At 35.5% G+C, this 13,928-nt stretch overlaps 1 pseudogene; it reads right to left on the reverse strand.

Moving 5' to 3' along the window:
• LOC128564545 (serine/threonine-protein kinase N2-like) overlaps positions 1–12,925 on the reverse strand; it is a 119,169-nt pseudogene extending 106,244 nt beyond the window's left edge.
• Positions 12,926–13,928: the final 1,003 nt, after the last annotated feature.

Below are 13,928 nucleotides of genomic sequence, written 5' to 3' on the forward strand. Positions count from 1 at the left end.
CTGTGGGCCCTCCACACTGCCTTACTCATCAGGCCAGGCTGGTCACAGTGTTCCCATGACATGTCTGTGGACCCTCCAGACCACCTTACTCAGCAGGCCAGGCCAGTCACAGTGTTCCCATGACGTGTCTGTGGGCCCTCCGCACTGCCTTACTCAGCAGGCCAGGCTGGTCACAGTGTTTCCATGATGTGTCTGTGGGCCCTCCACACTGCCTTAGTCAGCAGGTCAGGCTGGGTACAGTATTCCCATGACATGTCTGTGGGCCATCCTGACCACCTTACTCAGCAGGCCACGCCAGTCACAGTGTTCCCATGATGTGTCTGTGGGCCCTCCACACCGCCTTACTCAGCAGGCCAGGCGGGTCACAGCATTCCTATGACGTGTCTGTGGGCACTCCACACCGCCTTACTCAGCAGGCCGGGCCGGTCACAGCATTCCCATGACATGTCTGTGGGCCATCCTGACCACCTTACTCAGCAGGCCAGGCCGGTCACAGTGTTCCCATGACGTGTCTGTGGGCCCTCCACACTGCCTTACTTACAGACCAGGCTTTTCTACCATCCCCTTGAAGCCCCTTGCTGTGTCCATTCACAATTTCTGATTATCTTTTTAGAAACTTACAGCTGACTCTGACTTGCAGCTGTGGTATCTATGTGTGTACAAGAAACACTCAATGTGAATTCCACATGTAATTCATTGCTTTTTAGTGGAAGAGTATTTTTAATCATTCAGGAGAAGGAATACTCTTACAGTCAATAGCAAACACAAACAAAAAACATGAACTTTTTATCCTTCAGAAATATGTATGTTACTTAAATGATGATTGTACTTTTTAAAATTAGTTTAGAGATGAGAGATTTTATAAAATTAAATGTGTGTTGATTATTAACTATAGTCTTTTGACTTCAAACGTGTCCTTCTATAAGATGTTTTGTGAGACCGACCATATTTTCCTTTGCCAGTTGGTTACCTGTTATATCCTGTCTGCCAGATGGGCTGGGGTGATGCCAGGGTTGACAGGCTTTGAGGAAGGAAAGCAGACCTCTTTCTTCCTGTTCGCTTCCTTTTCCTGAAAGTTGTACAGAGACTCCATGGAAGAGACTACCAGTTTTCCTAAAAGCAACAGGAGTTTGTTTTAATTTCCAGTTATAAACTTCCCAAATTAGCCTTATTGTGCCCTCACCCTCATTAAGATAATACAAGCAACAACCAAGCTCTTCCCCTTCTTCAAAAATTCATGCTTCAGTTCCAAGTTGTTTCTTCCCCCATGAGGATCTACTCTTCATAGGTCTGGGTCTCAGCTCTACCGCCCTGGTCTGTGATTCTTTTTTATATCAATTCTTGGGACGGCGACTGCTTTGTGCAATTATCACGCTGCAATACCTCTGCACTCCATGTTCCCCCCAATACATATGTAGACAATTTATTATCTGTTAAAATATCTATTATGGTTTTTGTTTTCTGGAGTGACTCTTACCTGATGCACCATGACAACGTTTCCTTAAGAATTACTTTTATAAATTAAAAGATTTATCTTTCGCAGTAACATGGCTTTAGGTGAGTTCGACTCTTTTCTATTGTGACTATCAGTAAAGACATTATTATGGCCAGTGACTCACATGTATGATCCTAACACTCTGGGTGGCAGAGGTGGGAAGGTCTCTTAAGGTCAGAAGTTTGAGGTTGCTGTGAGCTATGAAGATGCCACTGCACTCTACCCAGATGATGGAGCAAGACACAGTCTTAAAAAAGAAAAGAAAAAAAATACTACAGTTTTTCCTATTCAAATCATTTTTTTTTTTTGGTCCCTTTACATTTTTAAGTCTATTGGATTAAAATCATAAAGTTTTGTATGGGGTTTTGGGACTGAATCTTTGAAGGGATGATCTCCACTCTCAGTTCTTAAAACATTGCATAGTGTGCAAATATTATAAAATATCATAATTCATGCCTGAACACTGACTTAAGCTAATATGATTTTATTTCTGAAGAGTTTCTTCAAACAAAATAAAATAAAATAAAACAATAATTCTTATTCTCCCTACTCCTGTATATCTTGTGGATAAATCTATGGAGTATTTTAGGAAAAGAGCATCTGCTTCTTAGAAAAGGTATCACTGAGTATTAAGAGAATATTGCAAAAGGCAGTAGCAGTCGTAATTTTTTTCTAAGACTAGAAAACACTAAAAAATGAAAAAAAAAGCAAGAAATAAACTTATAACCAGTAAAGACTGATACAAAACTACAAGTGCCATTGTCTATTATGAGTCATAAAGCATACCTCTTAATGTACCATAATAAAACAGCAATAGTTTTCAAAGTAATAAATTATATTTATAAAATTTGTATGTCTTTTTTTTTTTGCAGTTTTTGGCTGGGGCTGGGTTTGAACCTGCCACCTCCAGCACAGGGGGTCAGCGCCCTACTCCCTTGAGCCACAGGTGCCACCCCGTATGTCTTTTTTAAAGTACACAAACGTACACACAAACTCACACATATTTACCCCTGTGTAAATGAGTAAATGTGTAACCTATGACTCAGTTCTTTGTCTCTTAGAACTTTATCTTAGAATACCTCCTCCACCAATGTCATATACATGATGCATAAAACAGCCTTTAAGATAGCCTCAAAATGAAACAACCCAAATAACTATCATGAATGGAAGTGATGAAGAAATTGTGGTGTATTAATATAATGAAGTCCTATTTAAGAAGCTATTAAAGAGAACACACAGTATTTCATTTATGTAAATTCTGAAAGCCGATGAAACTCTACTACATTGTTTAGCTACAAAAAAATGTAAACACAATCTTTTCCAAATCAGATAATTGGTATAATTATTTATAATGATTCTTTACACTGTTTTATAGACTATTTAATTTATGAGTTGTTTTTCAAGATACTAATTTATATATATAAACCAATTTTGTTTTTCAAACTGAATTGCAATTTTCCATAACCATCTTTAACTTCAAAATGCTTTTTTAAGCTTTCTCCTTTTTACTTTTATGTGTTTATTTTTTAATTTTATTGATGTGTAATTTATATACAATTAAATGCACACATTTTAACTCTACAGTATGATAGGTTATGGCAAATATGTATATTCATGTAATTACCACCTTAACCAAGAAGTCTCCATAGATAGTTCCGTCACACGAACTATCATTGTTTTGCCTATTTGTGCACACACACAGAGTCCCAGGTACCCGCTGATCTAGTTTCTGTCAGTTGAGGATAATATAAATGAATATGAATGAAATCCTACAGTGCATACTTGTTGATGCTATGCCTGGCTTCTTTAAATCAGCATGTTTTTGAGATGTGTCTATTTCTTCAATTTATCAGTAGTTTTTTTCTTTATATTGCTATATAATTGATTATTTTATTGATGGTAAATAGGTAAAAAGTTTATGATATATGGATTTCTGAGTTCTTTTCAGTTTGAATATTTGTGCCAAAGTCCTTTTTTTGTCTTAAATAGTAATTAAGAGTGGAAATGCAGGGCCGCATAGAAAGCACAGATTCATTTTCAGAAATCAGCACACTGTTGTTCAAAGTGATTTTTCTTTCTTCCATTCTCACAAAAATTCTTGTAACACTATATCCTGAGCAACACTTGATTTATTTAAATTATGAAGATGTAAAAGTACAAGGATTCTGTATATATGCTGCACAAAAGCCCTTTCTCAGACACATATGCAAATATTTTCTTCTAATTTTTAACTTAATTTTTTAAATTTATTTGACAGAAAGCATTTTTAGACCCTAAGTTTTGAGTTTTCATAAAGTTCAATGTATCAGTTTTTTATTTTATGCCCTGTCTAAAGATTCTTTGCTAAAATACAGTCAGGGAGATTTTCTTTCTAGTAACATTTTGTCAAATTAAAAATAAAATCTATGTATTTTTTTATCTATCATCTATCTATACATCTCTATCTCTATAAAAATACAGCAGTAGTTTTCAAAGTAATAAAGAAGAATATTTTAAAATTTTCTTATGTCATTTTTAATGTACACAAACATACACACAAATATTTAACTTTGTCTAAATAAGATGAATTAAATGTGTAACCTATGACTCAGTATGCATATATGATATGATATATATATGATATATGATATGATATATACATGATTTTATGATATGATATATACATATATGTATATATGTGTATATATATGTGTGCATATATATCATATATGCATGTATATATACATATATATATGACACAGTAAAAAGTGTCAAAGAGAACTGTGACGCCAAAGTTTTTAGGATCAACAGGTCATAAACACTAAGGCGAGTGTCCTCTAACATCAATTAAGGTTTAGGTCACTATTCCAATACTATCTCAGAATAATGAAGCCACAGAATGAGTCGTTTAAAGTCTCAGTTTATAATTTTTCATGCAATAATATAACAATTACCACGTGTCAGGAAGTGCTCTATGTGCATTGCAAATGTTTCCTTATATAATTCTGATAAACCGTCCTATAAGACAGCAATTTACCAATTTTACAATTTAGCAAAGGCTTACAATGCTTTCATAAAGTCACTGAATCAAAACTGGGTCCCAGAATCCTAGACGCAGATTACAGAGGATAGGATTGAGCCACTCCACTTGTTTTATATTACTCCAGCAATTCTAGTACTTTCCCCTAATTTTGTATCTAGAGCATCCTTTCTTATTTAACTCAACACATCTTAACATCTTACATTTTGGAAAGTCTTAACTGCAAATCATGAAAGTAGGGCCCTGTTTTGAAAAGACCGAATATTTTCTGTTTGTTTGCTTCAATTTACGTAGAAGTAGATAAACCTATCAAAATTTATTGTTCTTAAAATTACCCATGAAAATTAAATAGAAATTAATAATATTCTTTTAAACATAAAGGCTAAAATTTAGTAATATGCCACAGAAGGCAAAGGAAGAATGAAGAAAGGTAAAAAAAAAAAAGAAAGAAAGAAAAAACAAAAACCCTAACCACAAAGACACAATGTGCTTTGACCTAGGTTTTTTTGTTTTTTGTTTTTTGTTTTTTTTATTAAATCGTAGCTGTGTACATTAATGCACTTGTGGGGTGCAATGTGCTGGTTTTATATACCACTTGAAATATTTTCATCAAACTGGTTAATATAGCCTTCACCACACTTTCTTAATTATTGTGTCAAGACATTTATACTCTACACTTAGTAGATTTGACATGTTCCCTTATAAAATGCACTTTAGGTACGGTCCCACCAATTACCCTCCCTCCACCCATCCTTCCCCTCCCCTGCCCCTATTCTTTTCCACTTCATCTTGGACAGTAGTTGGGTTATAGCTTTCATATGGAAGTGCAGGTGCTTATAAATTGGTTTCATATTAGGGCTGAATACATTGGATACTTTTCCTTCAATTCTTGAGATACTTTGCTGAGAAGAATATGTTCCAGCTCCATCCATGTAAACATAAAAGAGGTAAAGTCTCCATCTTTCTTTAAGGCTGCATAATATTCCATGGTGTACATATTCCACAATTTATTAATCCATTTGTGGGTCAATGGTCACTTGAGCTTCTTCCATGACTTAGCAATTATGAATTTTAGTTTTATCAGATCCCAGTAATGTATTTTTGGTGTAGCTTCAATTGCCCAGGGGGTCCTCCTCATAAAATATTCTCCCAGGCCTATTTCTTCAAGTGTTTTCCCTGCACTCTACTTCTAGTATTTTTATAGTTTCATGTCTTAAGTTTAAATCTTTTATCCAGTGAGAATCTATTTTTGTTAATGGTGAAAGGTATGGGTCCAGTTTCAGTCTTCTACAGATTGCCAGCCAGTTCACCCAGCACCATTTGTTAAATAGGGAGTCTTTTCCCCACTGAATGTTTTTGATAGGCTTATCAAAGATCAAATTACGATAAGTAGCTGGGTTCATCTTTTAGTTGTGTATTTTGATCCATACATCTACCTCTCTGTTTTTGTCCCAGTACCATGCTGTTTTGATCGCTATACATTTATAGTATAGACTGAGGTCTGGTAGCGTGATTCCTCCTGATTTGTTTTTATTTCTGAGCTTTGACCTGGTTTTAAATTGGCTTTTGTACAGTTAAAAATATATATATATGTGATTAGTTATGTAAAGTTTTGTATCCATCGTGAAAGTATACAATTTTCCACTTGTTAATGTGCCAATGAATGGCAGACAGTGCATTGGACTGTTTTTGAGTTTACCTACTACAAACCACGTATAAAGAAGTTCATTCAGGAGTTGAAATTCTTGACAAAGCAGGTATGTGAGAGTAAAATATAGATTATTATTGATAATGTGAAATCATTTTAAACTCTAGACTGATATGCCTTGAAAAAACAGTATATGGGGTGGCACCTGTGGCTCAAAGGGGTAGGGTGCCGGGCCCATATGCTGGAGGTGACGGGTTCAAACACAGCCCCTGCCAAAAACTGCGAAAAAAAAAAAGCAGTATATGAAAAAACAGATCTCCCTTTGCTATAATAATTGTCAGATTAATTGCGATCAAAAAAGATTTTATTTTTCTTGGTAACATATGAAATAACAGGCAATTTCAGAACTTCAAAGTCCTCTCAAATAAAATAATTTGTTAATTTTGTTATGAGTCATCTTGTAAATTTATTAATTGATCAATTCCAAATCACTACATGACAACATGGCACATGGGCAAATGGACCTAGGAAGTCTGATTAATAATATCCACTCCACTTCACCTCTCCCATATGTCGAAATGGCTGAGTCTCTCTTTCCTTAGGATGAGTTTGTTCTGAGGAAGACTCACAGGAAAAAGGCATTTGGCTGTCTTTTCACAGGCCCGGAGAGTTGGCCCAGCCCTACCTGGCTACTATTCCACACCCATTCTCAATTCCCACTTTTCCTCAAGCCCCACACCTTGAAAAGAGAGGAATATCTAGAGATTACATTCCTTAGATTATTCTTGATTGCAAAGAGTTTAAGATAGTGATTAACGAATGGCCAATTTTAATGACATCAAGTTACAGGCTTCAACCTAACAAATTCTTCATTGGATTCTTCAAGCTCACACATTCAAATTATTTTTCTTAAACCAAATTTAAAGAGCACATAGCCACTTTTCTGTCACACACACACACAAAAGACACTTATTCAGTTTGTGACATTTCTATACATGTCAGTGTACATGCTAAAATAAAATGTATGACTAGAAAATCCCTTTGTTTTTAAACTGTTTTTCAAAATTTATTGGGTATTCCTTCTTAGTGAGACAATTGGGCATTCTGACAGCATATACTTTTACTGCAAAGTGCCTTCATTGTACTTAAAACATTGGATAAAATTTAGATATATGTTTTTGTGTTTATTAATATATCAAATGGAATATAAATTGTCAAAATTAGTTGGTGATTTATGGATAAATATATAAAGAAGAGTTGTTATTTATTTACATTATTTCTGGAGGGAGACAAAAACATGCATACCATCCCCTTGACAGTCTCTGAAATTGCAGATCCAAACTCCCAATGTTTTTCTGCTATATATAGATCAATGCAACGAAACAGATTTTTCTTGTTATATGAGCAGTTTCAATGTGTTTAATTCCCACATATATATTTCTTGATATCTTCTATTAATCAATAGTGACATAATTCACTACAGGAAACTGCACAGTGGGTAGTGTGTTAGTCCCTTTTGTGTTGCTTAGGGGAAAAAGAGGCTTTTATTAGCAAAGAGAATCCAACAAGTGATTGGAAACCAACTTAGGAAGCATGGTTGTTCAACAGAGCTTTGGGAATAATTGAAAGCAGGTGCACAAATCCAGTACACTAGAATATTCTCTGTTTCTCTCTGAATTGATTTTATTATCTCATTCTTTCAACGTAGACCTGGTTTATCCACAAGAAAGAAGAATTGTTATCCAGCAGTTCACAGCTTCTTGCATATATATATGAAACACTTTTTCCACTAGAAAAGGACAGTCATCAGTAGGAATTTGACAGTGCAGGAATTCCTGAAAAAATAACTCAGACACAGCATGAATTAGTGCCCTGCCCGAAATGCAGTTTGGGTTGAAGGAATAAATAAATTAATAATATTGGAAGCATTCCATTTGATTCTCACAATAAAATTTTTACTTATGCACTATTAATATTTCATTTTATCCATATTTAAATTAATTTGGAAAGGTTAAATTGCTTCCCCAAATCACAGCATAGCCCCTGGTGAATTTAGGGAAACTCCCCAACAGTGGTGTTACGAAGATACTTGAAGGGATGAGTTATCTGTAGTCTCAGAAGAAGGGGGGGATGTGAGATGGACACTAAAGTGGCTATTCGTTAAGATGCTTTCTGGAGCTATCGAATGTCTTGTGAATTCTTACAGCCCAGGATAACGTATTACTCAAGGCAAGAAGGGAAATAAATGAGGCAAACTTACTTTACACTTAAAAAGAATAAGAGGCCAGAATATGAATTACTCAGATTAACTGATATAGTTTGTATATTTGGCCCCTCCAGATCTCATGTTGATATGTTGGAGGTGGGGCCTGTGGGAAGGTTTGGGTCCTGGGGGCAGATCGCTCAAGATAGCTCTGTGGCCTCCCCACAATAGTAAGTGAGTTCTTTGTTAGTTGACAGGATATTTGGTTGTTTAGAGGAGCCATCACCTCCACCTCTCTCGCTTGCTCATTTTCTAGCCTTGTGACATACCTATTCTGAATTCACCTTCCTCCTTGCCAGCGCTGATGTAAAGCTTCTAAAAAGTCTGCAGAGCCACAAGCTAATCAAACCTCTTTTCTTTGTATATTACCTGGCCTCGGGTATTTCCTACAAAAAAGGGACTAACACGCTACTCGCTATGTAGTTTGCTTTATCATGATAATCAAATAACTCTTTATTTATAAAATATTTTAGACTAAAACTAAATCTCCATAATCTCCATTTTATTATTTGGTATATGGCTGAAAACTTTCCTCAAGGATAGAAAAAAATCAAGGAAATTGTGCACATGTGCATGCAAAAAAGGAACTGAAAATTTACTCAGTTATATTAGCAAAGGCATGAAAGTTATTAGCTTAAGGAGAAGGATGTAATCATTGAGAATTATAGTCCTGTTTGCTTTCAGTTGCTTAATTAAGTGAATTCAGGTAGTAAGGTGGGTTGTAGAAAGAAGAACTCTTCTGCCATATGAAGATGTGCTCTGAGATAACAGCCAGGGTACGGTAACTGTTAAGGGATGACTATCTTGCCAGTTCAATACAGACAACGCATGCTAGTCCTATTTCTAGTCCTATTTTATGTTTGGATTTCAGGAGAGTGTGTATAGTAAGGAAAGACTTATTGAAGCCAAACTTGTTTAATGATATTGAGTAAAAGCAAGCAAAGATGTAACAGGGATATTATTTCCTTACAGCTTACTAAATACATAAAACAACTGATTGGATTGGCAAAACAATTTTGTATTCTCATCTTTGGTATTCATGACTGTTAGTTTATTTAAAAAGAGGATTTTAGTGTAATGAGAAAACATACCAAGTATTTGTTAGATTTGAACTTCTTTAATGCCAGCAGTTACTTTTTTAAGTAACAAGTATTTTTTTGGTTTGGATTTTTATTTGTCTGTTTGTTTTCAGAATTTCATTTCTCCTTAGTAGAATTTGTAATGGGATGCTGTCTTAGACTGTTTTGTGCTACGGCAACAAAATACCTGGGAGGGGTAATAAATAAAGAATAGAAATTTATCTCTCACAATTATGGGCTAAGTACAAGACCAAGGTGCTGGCCTCTGGTCTGGTGAGGCCTTCTTATTGCATCCTTGCATGGCAGAAGGTAGAGGGGTGAGCCAGGAACATGCTGTCTGAGCCCTCTTTTAGAAGACCTCTGATCCCACTAAGGGCACAGCCTCTTTTACCATCACATTGGCAACACGTGGATTTTTGTAGCAATGAATTCAAATCATAGGAGCTGCCTCTTGTCTGCATTTTGTGACAACTTTATTTTCTTTATTTTATTTTATTTTATTATTATTAAATCATAGCTGTGTACATTAATGCAATCATGGGGCACCATACACTGGTTTTATAGACCATTTGACATATTTCCATCACACCGGTTAACATAGCCTTCCTGGCATTTTCTTAGTTGTTGTGTTAGGACATTTATATTGTACATTTCGTAAGTTTCACATGTACCCTTGTAAGATGCACCTCAGGTGTGATCCCACCAACTACCCTCCTTCCACTCATCCTCCTCCCTGCCCTCCTCCCCTCTTTCTTCCCCTTCCCCATATTCTTAGGTTATAACTGGGTTATAGCTTTCATATGAAAGCCCTACATTAGTTTCATAGTAGGGCTGAGTACATTGGATACTTTTTCCTCCATTCTTGACATACTTTATTTTCTATGCTCTTTCTCTTTTTATTATTATTATAGGGACAATATGAAGATAACTGAAGGCAGAGAAGAGGTTTTAACCTGCTCATGAATCAATGACAGGCTAAACTGAAATCCCTGTGTAATGAGCCATGTGTCCATGTCACAGTTCTGTCTCTTTATATGGACAGAATCACTGAATTTGAAATGGACCAATTTACTGATAGTTCTCTTTTGTCTACATGTCACATGTCTGTCTGGATGTCACAGAATGTATAGTTGCACATTATGAGTTTATGTGACAGTTGCAGTAGACTTCTCCATATGAAGAAAAGAGCTTTAACAGTAAAGAATCTAGCACTGAATTCCACATTATATATATCGTTTTTTACTCTCAAAGGTAGCTGTGTTTCATCTTAACACAAGCATATAGATTTCAAATGAGGAATACATAATCTGACTTCAAAGTAATTGCAAGAAGAAGCCCAGCAGAATGTCACTATAGTCTCATATAAAAAAGCAGAGGATAAAATTTTAAGAACTTGAGAAGAATAAAATTAATTCTATTCCAAATTATTTTCTTCTGCTTCTCTGGCATTTCTTTTCTTGGTGCTTGGGATTTTATATCAGGATGTATTTTATGTTTATGCATAAAAATATCACTGTCTAATATCATAGGAAAAATGACACTTTTCATGTGTATAGAACTTGGTTTCACAAGACTTTTTTTATATATTACTTCTGTAAATTGCCAAATTCAATTTTAAATAAGTCCTATTTAATTTATTTATTTATTTTTTTTTGGGGGGTGCACAAATATTTATTTATTTTTTATTTTTTTTTATTAAATCATAACTGTATACAATGATATGATTATGGGGCATCATACACTCACTTCATAAACCATTTGACACATTTTTATCACAGTGGTTAACATAGCCTTTCCGGCGTTATCTCAGTTACTGTGCCAAAACATTTACATTCTACATTTACCAAGTTTCGCAAATACCCCTGTAATATATTTAATTTATTTATAGGAAAAGGAACTAAATCTTAGAATGTGTGGCCATATGATTAAGTGCTGAACTGCATAAGTTGTGATGTCCTAAAGGAATGTTGGTTTTGTCCCTGAGGTAAGAATGTGTGTGGAGAGTGGGCAGTGAGGTGGCAGTGCCCCCGTAGCCTGGGGAACATTCAGAGAATGAACCCTCAACTGCTTCTCCTCCTTTCCCAAAACAACCATATTTCTTTCTTTATGCTCCCTCTGCCAGAAGTCAAGTAGCTCTTTCTTTGTCTAGTTAATTTTTAGGAACTATGCAGAGATCCTTGTGATCTTTTCCTTTTTACTTCTTAACATATGTTAACGAAGACACTATTAACAGGATGATTTGTCTTTGTTAAAGTTATTTACATTTTCTAATCATACTGTAAGACCAAAAATATGGATTTTTGGCTATGCTACTTCCCCGTGAACAACCCTGTGGAGATAGTATAAAGTAAAGCTGATTTTGTGTTTGGGGCTGGCTGTAGCCATCGGCTGTAGACCTCCCGACCCATCTTTCTTTCATCTCTGTGTCTTCTCTTGTGTTTTATTTTTCTCAATCCCCATTTCTTCCACTCTGGTTCATTCCCCTTCTCCACACAGGTTCTCGAGAAAGGTGCTCCTGTCCAGGTGGTATTTATCAATACTGGATGCAAGAATAAAAGAATAAGTGAAGGGGTCTTGAAAGAATCCATCTCTTTTTATATCAAAGGCAATGCTAACATTCACAAACAAATTATATGAGATTTTATTTTAGCAGGCCACCTTTAGCCTGATTAACCACATCGCAAATTTGTAGCTCTGCTCTTCTATGGAGGAGTTTGTATAGTGGCTGGTTCTGGCTGTAAAGAGAGTTCCTCTGCCTCTATAGCCTCAGTACTGATTTTAGTTTCTTATAACTTTTTATTTCACAAATGAAAAATCCATAAAATAAGCAAATTAGGGAAAGAGATTGAGAATAAATTTGGGAGAACATTCTGAATGCATTTATGATTCATAATAGGGTAAGGTTTCACTACAAAGCCAAAATCTGGAATCATGCTGGCTGAGTAAACAAGGCTGAGTTAAAGTATAGATGTCAAGAAACACGCATATACATGATTTCATGTTAAGTTATTTCAAGCCTTAAAAATGTACAGTTTCATTTTTGGAAATATAATTTCAGTTATGCTATCTGGCATTTTTGATAGAACTATTTACTTTTAAATTATCGAAACTTCCAAAGAAGAAGATAGGGAAACATCATATTAGGTCTCTCTGATCAATTAGTCAGTTTATTTACTTGATACCCTTGAACGAGGATTTATTTATATATATTTAATAATACTAATTTTAAAAAAGTCTAACATAGTGATCCCAATGATGTGTTGCTTATGCTTATTCAAATATCTTTGGGACATTGAATAGGTTGTCTTACTTCTATGGTGTAAATATTTGATATTTGATCTAAGCTTCGTGTCGATATCTGATGCCCGATGTGGTCATGATGGGACATGGGGCCTGGGGAAGATGTTTCAGTCATGGACATGGATCCCTCATGACTGGATTAAAGTCTTCCTTCTCTCTGTCTGGAGTCTAGAGAGAGCAGATTCTACTGATTCCCACAAGTTAGTGTTTAAACGTGCCTCACACCCTCCCCTCCACCTCCTTCCTTTCTTGCCATATCATCTCTGTTTGTGTTCAGGCCCCTCTTCCACTTATTATATATATATATAATTAATTTATTTATTTATTGAGACTGAGTCTCACTTTGTTGCCCTCGGTAGAGTGCTGAGGCATCATAGCTTACAGCAACCTCCAACTCTTGGGCTCAAGGGATCCTCTTGCCTCAGCCTCTGGAATAGCTGGGACTACAGGCCTTGCCACAATGCCTGGCTATTTTTAGAGGGGAGTCTCACTCTGAATCAAGCTGGTCCATAACCCGTGAGCTCAGCCAATCCACTTGTCTTGGTCTCCCAGAGTGCTGGGATTACAGGCACAAACTGTCATGGCCACCCCTCTTCCACTTTAAGTTGTGAGTTTAAGCAACCTGAGGCCCTCACCAGATGCAGATGCCCAATCTTAAGCTTCATTTATGAAATTTCAGCCCCCAGAATTGTAAGCCAAATAAACTTCTTTTCTTTATAAGCTGCTCAGTCTCAGGTATTTTGTTGTAACAACACTAAAGGAGCTAAGACAGCAGGAATACATAGGTGCCTCCAAGTAGCCACGCCACTGGAGAGAGATGAAGGTAACCAAACAATATCTATTTCAAATTTAAAATGATGACATGAAATATTTTATATTTTATTTTTACTGATTATATTTTATTAGAATGCTATTTACTAAATTTATTATAGAAATTAATTATAATTTATTTGTGACTAGGAGAAACAGACTAAATAAATTAAAGCAAGTCTAGAGCAAAATACTAAAAAAGTCTACAAAATTAAAAACTTTATGACTATTATTATAAAATGACCATTAATAGTAGTAAACACATCATTTACGGAATGCTAAGCTCATTGTATGAATTATTTTATTTATTTTTG

This window comes from Nycticebus coucang, chromosome 14 (genome assembly GCF_027406575.1).
Source record: "Nycticebus coucang isolate mNycCou1 chromosome 14, mNycCou1.pri, whole genome shotgun sequence".
Classification (NCBI taxonomy): domain Eukaryota; kingdom Metazoa; phylum Chordata; class Mammalia; order Primates; family Lorisidae; genus Nycticebus; species Nycticebus coucang.